Source organism: Triticum urartu, chromosome 1 (genome assembly GCF_003073215.2).
Source record: "Triticum urartu cultivar G1812 chromosome 1, Tu2.1, whole genome shotgun sequence".
Classification (NCBI taxonomy): domain Eukaryota; kingdom Viridiplantae; phylum Streptophyta; class Magnoliopsida; order Poales; family Poaceae; genus Triticum; species Triticum urartu.
The window spans coordinates 457,474,841-457,494,925 of record NC_053022.1 but is presented as its reverse complement, the minus strand read 5'-3'; the positions used below and the strand labels follow the sequence as shown (position 1 = coordinate 457,494,925).

Here is a 20,085-nt window from a genome sequence, read left to right as displayed (position 1 = left end):
TGCATCGCACACACAACTAAAATTTGAACCATATTTGATGCATCCTCCATCGCAAATGTTTTGCACCTTTTTTGATAGTTTTTTACACCATCGTTTGCGATTATTGCATCACACACAGTTTCGTCGAAGGGTCTCTGATTGTAGTGTCGCGTTAGCAGCATCCTGCAGTAGTGGAAGAACAAGTAGTATCTCTACTTGGTGCAAAGAATTTGGCTAGCATGAGGGGGAAAGGCAAGCTCAACATGTTGGATGATTCAAAACAATATAACTTCTATTCGGATGTAAGAAAACATAAATCAATATGTTGTCTTCCTTGTCCAACATCAAGTTTTTAGCATGTCATATTTTAATGAGTGCTCACAATTACAAAAGATGTCCAAGATAGTATATTTATATGTGAGGCCTCTCTTTCTTTATTACTTCCTATTAATTGCAGCAATGACCAAAACTATGTTTGTCAACTCTCAATAACTTTTATTCATCATAATCTTTATATGTGAACTCATTACTCTCCATAAGATCACTATATGAACTTTTTATTTCCTTTTATTCTTTTTATTTAATTCCTTCAAGATCATAGCAATAAAGCAAAGCCCTTGTCTCAAAACTACTCTTTATTATATATCTCATAGACTCAATTACATAGAGGGAACATAAGGCAAACTCAAAGCTAGATCATACTAAAAACTTTATTCTACTAGATCAAGACATAACAAAAAGGATCAAACTAAGAAAAGCGATAAAGATAAAGATGTGATGGTGATACGATACCGGGGCACTCCCCCAAGGTTGGCAGTTGCCAAGGGGAGTGCCCATACCCATGTAATTAGATCTGTTTCTTCGGAGGTGGTGATGAAGGAGTTGTTGATGACGCAAGCTTGTCGTCCAACATCGAACGTAGGAGGTTCTCCAACTTGCGAATAATATGCTCTTGCAACAGAATATTTTCACGAGTTAGATACTTGTTCTGCACTCGAGATATTTCAATCGTCTTGAAAGCTTCAATTTCAGTAGGGGTAAGAAGATTGTAATGAGGTTGAAAGATTTCTTCTTCTGCTGCTGCCGGAGCTTGATCCTCCGCGGCCTTCTTGATCCTATCACCCTTGAATACTCTGGCAGAAAACAACTCGAAACAAGAACCGGAGATTTTTGCGTGGTACGGTGGTCAAAACCTTCGGGAGATTATATAATGAATTTTTACTGACCAAAGGAAGTATTCTGCAAGAAAACGGAGTCCGGAGGGGCACACGAAGTGGCCAAAAGGTCGGGGGGGGCGCTCAGTGGGGTAGGGCGCGCCCTCCACCCTTGTGGTGGCCTCGTGTCTCTTTCGAACTACTTTTAATTTTCTTAAATTTTTAAATATTCCAAAATGGAGAAAATTTATCATTGGAAACATTTTGGAGTCGATTTACTTACCATACCACATACCTATTCCTTTTCGGGGTCTGAAACATTCTGGAAAGTGTCCCTTATGTACTCCTCCGGGGTTATGGTATCAATTATATTGGTCTCAACATTTATGGGAGTACTTGAGATATAATGTTTGAGTCTTTGACCGTTTACCACCTTCGGGTTTTTACCTTCGGCGTTCTTGATTTTTATGGCACCGAAATGATAGACCTCCTCGATGATGCAAGGACCTTCCCATTTAGAGAGAAGCTTTCCTGCCAAAAAAATGTTAAACGAGAGTTGTATAGCAAGACATGATCACCTATATTAAACTCACGCTTTTGTATCTTTTTGTCATGCCATCTTTTAACTTTTTCTTTAAACAACTTGGCATTCTCATAGGCTTGGGTTCTCCATTCATCAAGCGAGTTAATGTCAAATAACCTCTTCTCACCGGCAAGTTTGAAATCATAGTTGAGCTCTTTAATAGCCCAATATGCCTTATGTTCTAGCTCTAGAGGTAAATGACATGCTTTTCCATAAACCATTTTATATGGAGACATACCCATAGGATTTTTATAAGCAGTTCTATAAGCCCACAAAGCATCATCAAGCTTCTTAGACCAATTCTTTCTAGATCTATTAACAGTCTTTTGCAAAATTAATTTAATCTCTCTATTACTCAATTCTACTTGACCACTAGACTGAGGATGATATGGAGATGCAATTCTATGATTAACATCATACTTAGCAAGCATTTTACGAAAAGCACCGTGAATAAAATGTGAACCACCATCAGTCATTAAATATCTAGGGACTCCAAACCTCGAAAAATATTTTCTTAAGCATCTTAATAGAAGTGTTATGATCAGCACTACTAGTTGGAATAACTTCTACCCACTTAGTAACGTAATCAACAACAACTAAAATATGTGTATACCCGTTAGAGGAAGGAAAAGGTCCCATATAATCAAAGCCCCAAACATCAAATGGTTCAATAACAAGTGAATAATTCAAAGGCATTTCCCAACGTCTACTAATATTACCAATTCTTTGACATTGATCACAAGACAAGACAAACTTACGAGCATCCTTAAAAATCAGATTGCAATACCTTATGTGCAGTTCTATCTCCAGCGTGGTGTCCTCCATAAGACTCAGAATGGCACTTGCATAGGATCTGTTCCTGTTCATGCTCAGGTACACAACATCTAATAACACCATCTACTCCTTCTTTATAAAGGTGTGGGTCATCCCAAAAGTAATGTCTTAAATTATAGAAAAACCTTTTCTTTTGCTGGTAGCATAATCAGCACACCATGGAGTATTATGAGAGGCATTTATGATATTTAATTGCTCATCAGGAAAGCTATCATCAATAGGTAGTGAGTCATCAAGAACATTCTCTAACCTAGACAAGTTGTCTGCAATGGGGAATATGCAAATCAAATTCTTGTAGCAAGAGAACCCATCTAATAAGTCTAGGTTTAGCATCTTTATTTTCCATAAGATATTTAATAGCAGCATGATCAGTGTGAACAGTTACTTTGGAATCAACAATATAAGGTCCGAACTTATCACAAGCAAATACAACTGCTAAAAATTCTTTTTCACTGGTAGCATAATTTCTCTGGGCACTGTCCAGAGTTTTACTAGCATACTGAATAACATCTAATTTCTTATCAACACTTTGTCCTAGAACATCACCTACAGCATAATCACTAGCATCACACATAATTTCAAAGGATAAATTTCAATCAGGTGGCTGAACAATAGGTGTAGTAATCAAGGCTTTCTTAAGTATTTCAAATGCTTCTACACAATCATCATCAAAAACAAAAGGAACATCTTTTTGTAAGAGATTAGTGAGAAGCCTAGAAATTTTAGAGAAGTCTTTAATAAACCTCCTATAGAAACCAACATGACCAAGGAAACTTCTTATACCTTTGATATCTTTAGGACATGCCATCTTTTCAATAGCATCTACTTTAGCTTTATCAACTTCAATATCTCTTTCAGAAACTTTATGTCCCAAGACAATACCTTCATTAACCATAAAGTGGCATGTTTCCCAATTCAAGACAAGATTAGTTTCTCCGCACCTCTGCAAAACTTGATCAAGGTTGCTTAAGCAATCATCAAAAGAAGTTCCGCAAACAAAGAAATCATCCATGAAAACCTCAACAATCTTTTCACAGAAGTCAGAGAATATAGCAGTCATACATCTTTGAAAGGTAGCAGTTGCATTGCATAAACCAAAAGACATACGTCTATAAGCAAAGGTACCGAAAGGGCAAGTAAAAGTGGTTTTCTCTTTATCCTCTTTTCACACTGGTATTTGAGAGAAACCAGAATAACCATGTAGAAAGCAAAAATGAGTATGTTTGGATAGTCTTTCTAGCATTTGATCAATAAAAGGTAGAGGGCAATGATCTTTTCTAGTAGCTTTATTTAGTATGCGGAAATCAATTACCATTCTATAACATGTAACAATTCTTTGAGGAATCAATTCATTCTTATCATTAGGAACAATAGTAATACCTCCCTTCTTGGGGAGACAATGAACAAGACTTACCCATTGACTATCAGCAATAGGATAAATTATACCTGCCTCCAGAAGCTTTAGTATTTCATTTCTTACCACTTCTTTCATCTTAGGATTTAATCGTCGTTGATGATCAACAACTGGTTTAGCATCTTTCTCCAGTTTAATTCATGCTGACATAGAGTGGGACTAATGCCCTTAAGATCATCAAGAGTATATCCAATAGCGGCACGGTGCTTCTTCAGAGTTTTCAATAATTTCTTTTCTTCATGCTCTAAAAGGTTAGCACTAATAATAACATGATATATCTTCTATTCATCAAGATAAGCATATTTCAGAGTATCAAGTAATGGTTTAAGCTCAAACACGGGATCACCCTTAGGTGGATGAGGATCCCCAAGGATTTCAACAGGAAAATTGTGTTTCAAAATAGGTCCCTGATTAAATAATACTTCATCTATTTCTCTTCTTTCATTCACAAACATATCATTTTCATGGTCTAGCAAATATTGTTCTAAAGGATCATTTGGAGGCACGGCAATAGAAGCAAGACCAGTAATTTCATCTTTACTAGGAAATTCTTTATCATGGGGTTGTCTATGAAATTTAGAGAAATTAAAATCACCAGACATATCTCCCAAACCAACAGTAACAATATCATTCTCGCTGTCTATCTTAGCATTAACAATATTCAAGAAGGGTCTACCAAATATTATGGGACAAAAATTATCTTGTGGGGAACCAAGAACAAGAAAATCAGTAGGATATTTAATTTTCCCACACAAGACTTCAACATATCTAACAATCCCAATTGGTGATATAGTATCTCTATTAGCAAGCTTAATAGTAACATCAATATCTTCTATCTTAGCAGGTGCAATATCATTCATAATTCCTTTATATAAGGTATAAGGAATTTCACTCACACTAGCACCCACATCACATAAGCCATGATAACAATGATCTCCTATTTTAACAAAAACAATTGGCATGCCAACAACAGGTCTATGTTTACCTTTCATATCGGGTTTCACAATTCTAGCAGCTTCATACAGAAATAAAGAACATGCCCATCAATATTATCAACCAAGAGATCTTTAACCATAGCCATACTAGGTTCAACTTTAATTTGTTCAGAGGGTGTATGTGTTTTAGTATTACTTTTACAAACCACAGTTGAAGCTTTAGCATGATCCTTTATTCTAAGAGGGAAAGGTGGTTTCTGAATATAAGCAGTAGGAACAATAGGATCAACATTATAAGTAATAGTTTCTTCTTCAACTTTAACAGGTTCAACTACTTTAACTACAATGGGTGGATGATATTTAAACCACTTCTCCTTAGGGAGATCAACATGAGTAGCAAAAGATTCACAAAAAGAAGCTACTGTCTCAGAGTCAAGTCCATATTTAGTGCTAAAATCACGAAAAGTATCGGTACCCATAGAAGATTTAACACAATCAAACTTAAGGTTTATACCTGACTCTTTACCTTCGTTGAGATCCCAATCTTTAGAGTTGCGTTTAATTCTTTCTAATAAATCCCATTTGAATTCAATATCCTTCTTCATATAGGAACCGGTACAAGAAGTATCGAGCATGGATCGATCATTATGAGAAAGCTGAGCATAAAAAAATTGAATAATAATTTCTCTTGAGAGATCATGATTGGGGCATGAATATAACATTGACTTAAGCCTCCCCCAAGCTTGAGCGATACTTTCTCCTTCACGAGGCCAAAAATTATATATATAATTCCGATCACGATGAACCAGATGCATAGGATAAAACTTCTGATGAAATTCCAATTTCAATCGGTTGTAGTTCCATGATCCAATATCATCCAATATCATCCAATAGCCTACACCATGCCAATGCCTTTCCCTTCAAAGATAAAGGAAAGACCTTCTTCTTGATGACATCCCCGGGAATACTTGCAAGCTTAAATAATCCACAAACTTCATCCACATAGATTAGGTGCATATCGGGATGTAATATTCCATCTCCTGCATAAGGATTAGCTAGCAGTTTCTCTATCATACCCGAAGGAATTTCATAATAAATATTTTAAGTAGGTGCAATAGGTTGAGGAGAAACTAATTGTGGTTCCGGACGAGGTGAAAATACCCCGAACAAACCCCTCAAAGGATTATTTTCCATAGTAACAAGTGACAGTAAACTTCAGCACACTATATAAATGTTTCCTTACCAAATTCCACTTACCAAAGGCGCTTCACTCCCCGGCAATGATGCCAGAAAAGAGTCTTGATGACCCACAAGTATAGGGGATCTATCACATTCCTTTTGATAAGTAAGAGTGTTGAACCCAACGAGGAGCAGCAGGAAATGACAAGTGGTTTTCAGCAAGGTATTCTCTGCAAGAACTGAAATTATCAGTAACAGATAGTTTTGTGATCAGATAAATCGTAATGGGTAACAAGTAAATAAAGTAACTAAGGTGCAGCAAGGTGGCCCAATCCTTTTTGTAGTAAAGGACAAGCCTGGACAAACTCTTATATAAAGCAAAACGCTCCCGGGGACACATGGGAATTACTGTCAAGCTAGTTTTCATCATGCTCATATGATTCACGTTCATTACTTTGATAATTTGATATGTGGGTGGACCGGTGCTTGGGTGCTGCCCTTCCTTGGACAAGCCTCCCACTTATGATTAACCCCTCTTGCAAGCATCCGCAACTACGAAAGTAGAATTAAGGTAAACCTAACCATAGCATGAAACATATGGATCCAAATCAGCCCCTTACGAAGCAACACATAAACTAGGGTTTAAGCTTCTGCCACTCTAGAAACCCATCATCTACTTATTACTTCCCAATGCCTTCCCCTAGGCCCAAATAATGGTGAAGTGTCATGTAGTCGATGTTCACATAACACCACAAGAGGAGAGACAACATACATCTCATCAAAATATCGAACGAATACCAAATTCACATGATTACTTAAAACAAGACTTTTCCCATGTCCTCAGGAACAAATGTAACTACTCACAAAGCATATTCATAATCATAATCATAATCAGAGGAGTATTAATTATCATTAAGGATCTGAACATATGATCTTCCACCGAATAAACCAACTAGCATCAACTACAAGGAGTAATCAAAACTACTAGCAACCCACAGGTACCAATCTGAGGTTTTGAGACCAAGATCGAATACAAGAGAAGAACTAGGGTTTGAGAGGAGATGGTGCTGGTGAAGATGTTGATGGAGATTGACCCTCCCCCGATGAGAGAATCGATGGTGATGACGATGGCGACGATTTCCCCCTCCCGGAGGGAAGTTTCCCTGGCAGAACAGCTCCGCTGGAGCCCTAGATTGGTTCTTCCCAAGCTCCGCCTCGAGACGGCGGCTCTTCGTCCCAAAAGCTTCTCTCTCTCATTGTTTCCAGGGTAAAAGTCACCATATAGCCAAAGATGGGCACCAGAGGCCTACCAGGGGGGCCGCAAGGTCGGGGGGCGCGCCCTCCACCCTTGTGGCTAGCTGGTGGCCCCCGTCTGGTTCTTTCTTCGCCCAATATTTTATATATATTCCAAAAATAATCTCCATGAAGTTTCAGGACTTTTGGAGTTGTGCAGAATAGGTCTCTAATATTTTCTCCTTTTCTAGTCCAGAATTCTAGCTGTCGGCATTCTCCCTCTTCCTGTAAACCTTGTGAAATAAGAGAGAATAGGCATAAGTATTGTGACATAATGTGTAATGTCAGCCCATAGTGCATTAAATATCAATATAAAAGCATGATGCAAAATGGACGTATCATATATATAAATCAGCATGTATATATTCATCAGTTAATGGAGTTTGTCACTTTTATTACGTCCATGCAACCTAGACGCAAATAGCTAAAGATAGGTCCTAATCCCACCCGAGTATGTGTAGATTGGGTTTGTTTTCCCATGCTCTACTCTGGATCGGATGCAAAATTTCGGCAGCACCTCCCCGTTGTTCTCGTGATACACATCTCGACAATAAGCAGAGAGGATGTGTACCCGGAGAACAACAGGGAGGCACTGATGAAATTCTGCATCGGATCCGGAGCAAAGCATATGGGAAAACAAACCCAATCTACACATACCCGGGCTATCCATGGATAACATTGGCCAATTCGAAAGAATCACGATTATAAATACACAAATGCATGCATATTTATAGATGTAACCCTTTCGAACGGGAGATGCATAGTGGTCACGCATACTAATGATTGAAGACACCTATATCTAGCAAGTTTCATCGACACGAAGACCGGAATAGAGCAAATGAAGGGGGGAGGAGGAGATGTCATTTGTGCTCACCCACGAACGCACGGGCGGAGCTCGTCGAACACTAGACCCTCGCAGCGACGAAAAAACTGCACATTTAAATCGAAAGATGAGTAACATAGCAATATTGTTTTTTCGTCAACCTAACTAAATATTTACAACAGGACAAGCGGGTTAGGGGGTTCCTCAGCGTCGATGGAACCCTAAATAGCAAGTATCATCGATGCGAGATACATGTAGCGCTCGGTGTTGAACACTAGATCCACATCCCACAAGTGACACCGGCGCCGGCGTCCCGCGCGTAGTAATAGTTCTGGGGGCCGATGACGGTCGAACACCTTGGCGAATTTGTTTGGTAGCCTCTGCGATGAGGATTAAAGCCAAGTTTTGAAACTTCAAACAACCAAACTGACTTGAGTTAGTTTGGGTGTTTCAAGTTTCAACACTTGGCTTTTAATCGTCATCGTAGAGGCTGCAAGACAAATTCGCATAGGTGTTTGACCGCCATCAACCCCGAGAACTGTTGTTGCAGGACGCCGGACTTCGACGTCACTTGTGGGATGTGGATGTAGTGTTCGACACCGACGGCCACATGTATCTCGCACCGACGATACTTGTTATTTAGGGTTCCATCGACCTCGAGGAACCCCCTAACCCGCTCATCCCCGGGGGCCCTCTGGTATGGCGACGCATGGTTGACGGGTTAGCACTCGGACCGGGGGATTCTCGGCATGGGCGACTGTGTCGGGACCGGCAGGACCCACTGGCTCCACCATCTATCCCCTCGACGACCGGCGATCCACGACCCTCTTCCTTTTTTCCTTTTTCCTCTTCTTCTACTTATTCTTCTTTTTTTCAACTTTCTTCTTCTAATTATCTAAACCTAAACCTAGCACTAACCTAATCCTACCACTAACCTAAACCTATTAATAACACCTAAACCTAAACAGCAAATAACAGTAGAAAATACAAAAAAAGTTCACCTTGGCTCCGACAGTGGTGGAGGAGGCGGCGGACGGTGGGGCAGGGAGGCGCCGGGCCTGTGGGGCGGGGCAGCGAGGCGGGGCGGTGGGGTGCCAGGGCGGTGGCGGGGTCGGGGGGGGTCGGGGGCAGGGGCTGCAGCACGGGTGAGGTGAGGGCCGGGAGAGAGAGAGGGATAGGGAGAGAGGGGCGGGGTGCGGGTGCCGGCCCTATTTCAGTTAGGTTACACTCTTTGCCATCTGCTAGCAGACGGCAAAGACAGACGACAAAGAAGGTGGTCGTTAGGTCATTCTCGTTAGTCCGCCACCCACCCTCTTTGCCGTCGACGGCAAAGCTTCTATGCCATTAGCTAGCAGACGGCAAAGAGCAGGCTGACGACAAACACCTTATTTGTCGTCCGCTCTTTCTTTGCCGCCAGCTAGTGATACGTCGCCAACGTATCTATAATTTTTGATTGCTCCATGTTATATTGTCTACTGTTTTGGGCAATATTGGGCTTTATTTTCCACTTTTATATTATTTTTGGGACTAACCTATTAACCGGAGGCCCAACCCAGATTTGCTGTTTTATGCCTATTTCAGTGTCGAAGAAAAGGAATATCAAACGGAGTCGAAACGGAACGAAATCAACTGGAGAAGTTATTTTTGGAAGGAAACCTACCGGATAGACTTGGACCCTACGTCAGAAGATGAAGGAGGAGCTCACGAGGGTAGGGGGCGCGCCCACCCCCCTGGGGCGCGCCCCCTGCCTCGTGGCCACCCCTTCGGTCCACCGACGTACTTCTTCCGCCTATATATCTCCATATACCCTAAAAACATTCGTGAGCACAATAGATCGGGAGTTCCGCCGCCAGAAGCCTCCGTAGCCACCGAAAGCCAATCTAGACCCGTTCCGGCACCCTGCCGGAGGGGGAATCCTTCTCCGGTGGCCATCTTCATCATCCCGGTGCTCTCCATGACGAGGAGGGAGTAGTTCTCCCTCGGGGCTGAGGGTATGTACCAGTAGCTATGTGTTTGATCTCTCTCTCTCTCTCTCTCTCGTGTTCTTGAGGTGATACGATCTTGATGTATCACGAGCTTTGCTATTATATTTGGATCCTATGGTGTTTCTTCCCCCCTCTACTCTCTTGTAATGAATTGAGTTTCCCCTTTTGAAGTAATCTTATTGGATCGAGTCTTTAAAGATTTGAGAACACTTGATGTATGTCTTGCCGTGCGTATCTGTGGTGACAATGGGATGCCACGTGATTCACTTGATGTACGTTTTGGTGATCAACTTGCGGGTTCTGCCCATGAACCTATGCATAGGGGTTGGCACACGTTTTGGTCGTGATTCTCCGGTAGAAACTTTGGGGCACTCTTTGAAGTTCTATGTGTTGGTTGAATAGATGAATCTGAGATTGTGTGATGCATATCATATAATCATACCCACGGATACTTGAGGTGACATTGGAGTATCTAGGTGACATTAGGGTTTTGGTTGATTTGTGTCTTAAGGTGTTATTCTAGTACGAACTCTAGGGCTGTTTGTGACACTTATAGGAATAGCCCAACGGATTGATTGGAAAGAATAACTTTGAGGTGGTTTCGTACTCTACCATAATCTCTTCGTTTGTTCTCCGCTATTAGTGACTTTGGAGTGACTCTTTGTTGCATGTTGAGGGATAGTTATGTGATCCAATTATGATATTATTGTTGAGGGAACTTACACTAGCGAAAGTATGAACCCTAGGCCTTGTTTCAACGCATTGCAATACCGTTTACGCTCACTTTTATCATTTGTTACCTTGCTGTTTTTATAATTTTAGATTACAAATACCTTTATCTACTATCCATATTGCACTTGTATCACCATCTCTTCGCCGAACTAGTGCACCTATACAATTTACCATTGTATTAGGTGTGTTGGGGACACAAGAGACTCTTTGTTATTTGGTTGCAGGGTTGCTTGGGAGAGACCATCTTCATCCTACGCCTCCTATGGATTGATAAACCTTAGGTCATCCACTTGAGGGAAATTTGCTACTGTCCTACAAACCTCTGCACTTGGAGGCCCAACAACGTCTACAAGAAGAAGGTTGTGTAGTAGACATCAGCTAGCAGACTGTGACGCCCCCGGTTCAATCGTACACTAATCATACACGCAAATGTGTACGATCAAGATCAGGGCTCACGGGAAGATATCACAACCCAACTCTACAAATAAAGTAAGTCATACAAGCATCATATTACAAGCCAGGGGCCTCGAGGGCTCGAATACAAGAGCTCGATCATAGACGAGTCAGCGGAAGCAACAATATCTGAGTACAGACATAGGTAAACAAGTTTGCCTTAAGAAGGCTAGCACAAACTGGGATACATATCGAAAGAGGCGCAGGCCTCGTGCCTGGGATCCTCCTAAACTACTCCTGGTCGTCGTCAGCGGCCTGCACATAGTAGTAGGCACCTCCAGTGTAGTAGGAGTCATCACCGACGGTGGCGTCTGGCTCCTGGACTCCAACGTATGGTCGCAACAAACGGGTATAGAAAGGGGAAAAGGGGAGCAAAGCAACCGTGAGTACTCATCCAAAGTACTCGCAAGCAAGGAACTACACTACATATGCATTGGTATCAATGAAAGGGGTAGTATATGTGGACTAAACTGCAGAATGCCAGAATAAGAGGGGGATAGCTAGTCCTGTCAAAGACTACGCTTCTGGCAACCTCCATATTGCAGCAAAAGAAGAGAGTAGATAGTAAGTTCACCAAGTAACATCACATAGCATAATCCTACCCGACGATCCTCCCCTCGTCGCCCTGTGAGAGAGCGATCACCGGTTGTATCTGGCACTTGGAAGGGTGTGTTTTATTAAGTATCCGGTTCTAGTTGTCATAGGGTTAAGGTACAACTCTGGGTCGTCCTTTTACCGAGGGACACGGCTATTCGAATAGATAAACTTCCCTGCAGGGGTGCACCACATTTCCCAACACGCTCGATCCCCTTAGGCCGGACACACTTTCCTGGGTCATTCCCGGCCTCGGAAGATCAACACGTCGCAGCCCCACCTAGGCACAATAGAGAGGTCAGCACGCCGGTCTAAATCCTATGGCGCAGGGGTCTGGGCTCATCGCGCATTACACACCTGCACGTTGCGAGGGCAGCCGGAAGCAGACCTAGCCCCCTTAATACAAGAGCAGGCTTACGGTCCAATCCAGCATGCGTCGCTCAGTCGCTGACATCACGAAGGCTTCGGCTGATACCACGATGTCGAGTGCCCATAACTGTTCCCGCGTAGTTGGTTAGTGCGTATAGGCCAGTGGCCAGACTCGGATCAAATACCAAGCTCTCGTTGAGTGTGTTATTTTGAAATAACCGCGGACGCCGACTAGGGACAGGCCCACCTCTCTCCTAGGTGGTCTCAACCTACCCTGTCGCTCCGCCATAAAGATCCACTCAGAGGGCCGTCGGGACAAACGTCCTTTCAGACCCAATCCGTGAATCACTCGCGGGTACTCTTCGAGCCGACCCGTCTTTAGTCACCACAAGTATCATATATTATGTATAAGTATATACCCGTGATCACCTCCCGAGTGATCATGGCCCGATAGTATAGCATGGCAGACAGACAAGAATGTAGGGCCACTGATGATAAACTAGCATCCTATACTAAGCATTTAGGATTGCATGTAAGGTATCAATAACTGTAGCAACAATGACATGCTATGCATCAGGATAGGACTAACGAAAAGCAGTAACATGCTACACTACTCTAATGCAAGCAGTAGAGAGAAGAATAGGCGATATCTGGTGATAAAGGGGGGGGGGCTTGCCTGGTTGCTCTGGCAAGTAGGGGTCGTCAACAACGTAGTCGGTCGGGGCACCAGCAGCGACGTCAGTCTCGTAGTCTACCGGAGAGAAGAGGGGGAAGAAACAATGAATACAATGCAAACATATGCATATCAATGCGTGACATGACAATTAACGGTGCTAGGTGCACCCTAACGCAATAGGTGGTGATACCGGTGAAGGGGAAAAACAACCGGGAAAATATCCCCGGTGTTTTGCGTTTTCGGATAGATGAAACGGAGGGGGAACGTTGTGTGTTTGCTATGCTAGGGATGTGTAGCGGACAAACGGGCTGCGTATTTGGATTTGTCTCGTCGTTCTGAGCAAATTTCATGTACAAAGTTTCTCCATCCGAGCTACGGTTTATTTTCTATGTTTTTCTAAAGTTTTAATCATTTTCTGAAATTATCTAAATTAACAGAAGTGGAATTATGACATCAACATTGTGTGGGGATGACATCAGCAGTCAACACACTAGTTGACAGGTCAAAATGACCAGTGGGGCCCACTCGTCATAGACAATGGGGCTAACAAGGGTTTATTTTAATTATTCAGAGTTAATTAGCAGTAGGGCCCCACCTGTCAATGACTGTTTAGGTTAATTAATTATTTTTATTTATAAAAATGTTTTAATTAGTTTAATTACGTGGTGGGGCCCGCATGTTAGTGCCACTGGGCTGCCCAGTCAGCACGTTGACTAACCCAGTCAACGAGGCCCGTGGGGCCCGTTGGCAGTGACCCAGGGTGGCTCCAGGTGTGCCAGCTCAGCGGAGCCGCCGGAGTAGCTCCGGCGAGCTCGCGCGCAACGGCCGAACACCGACGAGCGTCGGGATTCGTCTACGGGACACCAAATCGAGCGCCGTCTCTTGCGTTCGAACGAGGAGAGTGCCCCACGTCTATCTACGATGTCGGAAAGCTCGGGGGTGGCTGGAAAAAATGCCGGTGACGAGCGCAGCAGACGACAGTTCGGGGCGGATGGGGATCGTGCTACGGGGCTCCATTCGATGCGTGTTTCGGAACCGAACAGACGAGCGCGTCGAGGCTGGTCGAACGGTGGAGGGGGCTTGGCTGGAAATGGCCGGAGACAGCGGCAGCTAGCGGCAGAGTGGACGCCGGAGTTCGGGTATCAGTGGATCCAGCACTAGAGGGCACGGGAAGGCGTGTGCACATGCGCGTTGGGCTCCTGTGAGAACCAGGAGCATGATGCCGTGCTCAGGAGAGCACGATGGAGAGCATGGTCACGGCGGTGAGGCGATCCGCGGCGACGGGATCACGGCAACGGCGACGAGGTAGCTAAGGTGCGCGAGGGGTCACAAAAAGGAGCAAGGGACGGAGAAGCTCACCGCGCGGCTCACATAGTGGCCCTTAGGGGTCTAGTAGCTGCAGGGGGCGTCGCCAGAGTTGGTGAAGAACGGCGGCGACCGGAGATGTGGAAGAAGGGAACCGGTGCAGCAGCGCCTCTGAGCTCCAGCTGCGGCCACCTGTCGACGAGGAAGACGATGGCGGAGACAACGGACACGTTGGCGAGGTGAGGCGATAGCTGTGGCCGCACGTTTCACGGCGACGAGCCCATGGCAGCGTTCGGATGCAGTGGGAAGGAGGAGCGGCGAGGTGGATCTGAGGGGAGGGAAGGCGCAGGGGCCGAGAGGGAGAGCGGGTGAGTGGAAGAAGGAATCGAGGAGGCGAGGGCGTGGCGGCCTTATCCCCTCCCGGCGCCGGTGCCGGTGAGGTGGTCGGGCGGGGACACGCCCCTGTTCCGACCCTGGTCGGGGGAACAGGGAAGGGGGGTGGACGGCAGGGGGGCCGGGCCGGTTGGCCTTTGCCCAGTTGGGCTGGCAGCTGTTGCTAGCTGGGCCATGTGTCCCAAGGGGTTGTTTTTTTCTATTTCTCTTTTGTTTCGTTTTCTGTTTTTATTCTTTTCTTTTATTTATTTTCTTTTCTGTTTTAAATCATTTAAAATATTTAGGCATTTTCTAAAAATGAGCTTTCTCCATAATAATTACCAGTGCAAAATTTGGCACCCACCGAACATTTTTGTTTCAATGTTTGAAAACATTTGTTGTTTGTGATATTTTGAATTGAGTTTTGACTCGGTTTTGAACTAACGAAAGATTAGCGACAGTAATAGAGGTGACGTGGCATCATTAGCATGGGTTTACTGTAGCATAATTATCCGGGCTTTACACAGACGGAAAAGAGCTGGCTGACGGCAAAGATCCTGATTCCAGTAGTGATACCGATAGGATTTTTATAAGCAATTCTATAGGCCTACAATGCGTCATCTAATTTCTTAAACCAATTCTTTCGAGACCTATTGACAGTCTTTTGCAAAATTAATTTTATTTCTCCATTGCTCAATTCAACTTGACCACTAGTCTGAGGGTGATATGGTGATGCAATTCTATGGTTGACATCATATTTAGCAAGCAGTTTATGGAATGCACCATGAATAAAGTGTGAACCACCATCAGTCTTTAAATATCTAGGGACTCCAAACCTCGGGAAAATAACTTATTTAAGCATTTTGATGAAAGTGTTATGATTAGCACTACTAATTGGAATAGCTTCTGCCCACTTAGTGACATAATCAACAACAACCAAAATATGTGTATATCCATTAGAGGAAGAAAGTGGTCCCATATAATCAAATCCCCAAGCATCAAACAGTTCAATAACAAGTGAATAATTCATAGCCATTTCCCGATGTTTACTAATATTACCAATTCTTTGACATTCATCACAAGATAGGAAAAACTTACGAGCATCCTTGAAAAGAGTAGGCCAATAAAAACCATATTGTAATACCTTGTGTGCAGTTCTATCTTCCGCATGGTGTCCTCCATAAGCCTTAGAGTGACACTTCCATAGGATTTGTTCATATTCATGCTCAGGTATACATCGCCTAATACTACAATATAATCCTTCTTTATAAAGGTGCGGGTCATCCCAAAACCACTGGTGGAAAAAAGCCTAGCTAGTTATGGCGTGGCAAAAAGTGCCTTGCTGGCGTAGAGACGCAACGCCACCAATATGGCGCCAATGAAAACATCTTAGTGGTGGCGTTGGCAGACACGCCAGCAGTATTTTAGTACTACTGATGGCATGCCACCTGGCTAACACCAACAATATATTGTGTTACCTATGGCGTTTATTGTGAGGCAATGCCAGCAAATTGTATTTTCAGCAATAAAAATACCCAGCAATTAGTATATGTGCAGCCATTTAAACTTCTAGTGATAAGTCTCAAATCCACAAAATATACCCAACTATTATTACAGTTTTCAGTAACTAGCTTGCTACTACCTACAAGCAAAAGTTATCTGGTAGCTAGCTCTACAAGCAAAAGTATCATTATCGATCTCACGCAACTTGTTATCCGCGCGCTAACTAGCTACAATGAAGACAACGGATATCTACCAATGATACTAACCCAAGTGTTGTTTGATTCAACCCCCACGTTCCAGATTAGCGCTAACCGGGGGAAATGGTAACCACTCGGTACACACCCCTACACCCCTCTGTTGTTAAAAGAAAAAACTTTTTCCTATCCCATCTCTCCATCCCACGATTCCTCTCTGACCCGAGCTCCATGGCCATGACGCTGCCGCCATGACCTCCGGTTCAGCCTAGCTCCGGTGCTCTTCTGCGTTGTTGCTCGCTGGCCCCAACTCCCCATGAGTGCTATCCTCAGATCCTCCATCGCCGCGAGGTCCTCCGGGCCCCTGCACGTGCCCCTGCAGCAACCCGCCACCACGGGTCACCGGCGCGGCTCCTGCTCCTCCGGTTTTTCGGCTCACTGACCCCGGCGTCTCCGCACGAGCGGCTGCCGCCACTGGCTCAACGGTGCTGCTCTGCCTCGGCTACCTCGACTCCCACGGCAATGGTTCAGTGAGACACTCCTCCCCTTTGCTCTTATCCTCTCTTGTCCTGTGTGGCATACCTAGGTTTGTCGTCTGGCGTCGTAGATTACGGCTGGATATAGCAAGAACCGCGACCGCTCTTCCTAGGGAGGTTGCCATGGTCGCCTATGGCCTACCCCACCACTCACCTGGATTTATCTCCCTCGAGAACGTGGTTTTCCCATTATCCCCAATAATCCATTCCCCCCTAATTTAACAACATAGTGGCTTCTATAATTCCATTGGCATTTGGTTCCTAGCTTCTCCAAATTTCCACTTGTGCCATGGATGGACCAATTAGAACGAGATTGGAACACATCTCTGTACCCTTCCAATTAAATTGGTCAATGAATATATTGGTACTAATGTATTTAAGTTATGGCTAGCGATCCTCTTTTACTTTGGAGGAAACCTGATCCTCTAATTTTGCTATACATGTTTTTGCTGGTGATCCTCTGCTTTAATTGTGTGATGCACCTATACTATCTGTATGTATTTCTCTACATGGCTATCATACTCTAGAGTGCCACATTAAACTGCAGAAAAATAATAATTTTACCTTGGATGACTATTCATCAGTCTTGTTTTGATATCAATGCCTGCATCTTTCGTGGCTTATGTGGAGAGAATCTAGTTTTTGGTTGAAACAGGGGTGATTGCGCATTATTTATTCACTCTTAGAAAAGCTTCCGATTTCATGGAGAAATCAATATTACAAGTGCATAACCTCTCCTTATTCAGTAATATTAAGCATGAGTAATACATAACAGCACTACAAAGGTATATGAATCATAGTCGAGACATCTCACACTTGCCAGCATGCGAAGGTATGTAGGTAAAAATTTGATTCATCCGAACTATTTTCTTTAGCTTCAGATACTTTTCAATACTTTAATGTTTTTATTTATTTGCATGCTATGATGAATTGCAATCATTTTTGGACCAGAAGGATGCATCACAACAAAAACGCTTCGCAGGATGCCACACTGCATCTTTTATTCTCACTGGCATGTGAATTTTAAGTTGTTGCTTAGTGAACTATGTTCTTGCAGGTTTCCTATAATATTAGAGATACAAAGCTACCTGAATTTCATGAGTGCTGGGAAGATAAATGGCCAGCAATGATGGGAGCACCTCAATGACATCACGTAGGTGTGGTGTTCATCAATCCCTTGTTTCTTTGTGTGTGTGTGTGCGCGCGCGTCGTGTGTACATGAATTCATCTTTATATGCCATGTTGATTGATCATTTAGATTCAGGATGCAGGAGGATGCTTCCGCGGCACTTCCCCAACGTTCGCTACCAAAATAGCAGGATTAGCAGTATACACAAGTTTTCATTGCCAGCTACACCCGGCGGGCACATGCGGTGGTCCGCATCTCAGTTTAGCTACTTTTGAGTTTTGTCTAGTGCTAAGTGCAGTACACCAGTTTGCAAACTTACTGCTATACAGTATACACATTCAGATGTCACTATCCACATTCAGATTTCTAGTTTGTAATCATACACGCTTATGTAGACAATTTGCTAGCTCATCCGGACATACAAGCTCATGCAGACACATTCAAAATATGTAGACATTCAGACCAAAGTGATATATCATCTTCATATTCTGAAACCTAAGTTATAATTTCTTTGTACAGAATAATAGCTTGTAGTAAATAAACGCAGTAGATGTGCATGCACTATTCCTTCAAAAATTCAGAATATCCAGGTTATCAGTATTACTCTTCCTGTACTACCACTACCATCTGGCACATTGCATTGGATAAACAACCTAGCTTCCTTTTTCTCATGACCATCATATATAGTTAAACAAGACTTCGCAGATGATTAATGAAGTCTAGGGATAAGCGAAGAACAATGTGCTAGGAACTTATATTAGCGATCATGTGCCACAACTTAGAATCTGAAGTTTTTGTTTGATATTTGCAGGCGTTAGTAGAAGTTCTTACATCTGAATTATTCTTTCTAAAATCGCCCGAGAAGACATCACTTCTTGCCTGATGGTGTGACATGCGTACCCGTTCAGTTGAGAAAATCGTTAGTCGAAGCACTTGACTAGATTCCAATGGTCTATGTATATCAAACAACCACTTACTACCGGCAGCTATAGTTTCTCTGAGCACAAACTGCTCAGTATTAAATCAAGTAATTAAGATTCCAGTTTCATTTGCTTGTTTTTAGGTACAAAACAGACACAGGTTCAGAGTTCTAACATTTTCTTACAACATGCTCGTTAAGAACTTGTTTATTATTCAAAGTAGTATACTTTAACTGTTTGTATTTTCTTCATTGCTAGGAGAAGATGAAGAGTATGCACTTTATTATGGCGACAACTGGCAGGAACTATCTTCAGGATATGGAGTTATGGATGCCAAGAGATACCGATCAGTTTGGTTCGAGTTAATGAAGATTGAACATGTCAATCTAGATGCTCATGCAGCGAAGCTTTGATCTGTTTTATGTACAAAGCACATGTTCTCGTTAAACACATGTGTACAAGCTGAAGATCAGCAATGCCATTCTGATGTGCAATACTTGGAACAAAGCATATCTATATACAGTATCATGTATTCCTTGGATGGTGCTCTTTGTAAAGTAACATTATTGATTAAATATATGAGATCTTTTTTTACTATATTGCATCTCCTGTACACTACCTACATTGACCTCATAACATATGTAGCAACTACTCCCTCCGTTCCATAATATACAAACGTTTTTGAGACTAACGTTCGTATATTATGGGACAGAGGGAGTACTTCAAAAGCTGCAAATTTGTTTCTCCATTCCAAAATCCATTTGTGCGGGGTCACCACCAACGCATATGAAGTGTTGTTGGGCTTTAGCTTATACGTTGCTATCTTACAACGCTTGTACACATCAGTTACCAACACATGTATATGTGTTGTTGTAGACCCTTGCAACGCCACCAACGACAACGGATACAAATCCGTTGGTGTAGACCTCAGCAATGCTTATGTGGACATTTGGCAACACATTGATGCGTTGCTATAGGGGGATTCCTGTTGTAGCTCATCTCATGCAACTTGTTCCTGTTGCTCTGTCCCACCTTTCTGAAATAGACTTTGTGGGTCTTCAGCTCCTCCCTCTCGGCCTTTAGGAGCTGATGACCCACAAGTATATGGGATCTATCCTAGTCC

General features: G+C 43.1%; 1 long non-coding RNA gene across 2 annotated transcripts; it reads left to right on the top strand.

Annotated features, from left to right (window-relative positions):
- The first annotated feature begins 16,267 nt into the window (after positions 1-16,267).
- On the top strand, positions 16,268-19,559 carry LOC125518764. Of its 2 annotated transcripts, none has more exons than XR_007288092.1 (2): positions 16,268-16,902; positions 17,971-19,559. It is a non-coding gene; the product is annotated as an uncharacterized LOC125518764 (long non-coding RNA). The 2 variants fall into 2 exon arrangements; XR_007288089.1 differs by having other exon boundaries at positions 16,268-16,907.
- Positions 19,560-20,085: the final 526 nt, after the last annotated feature.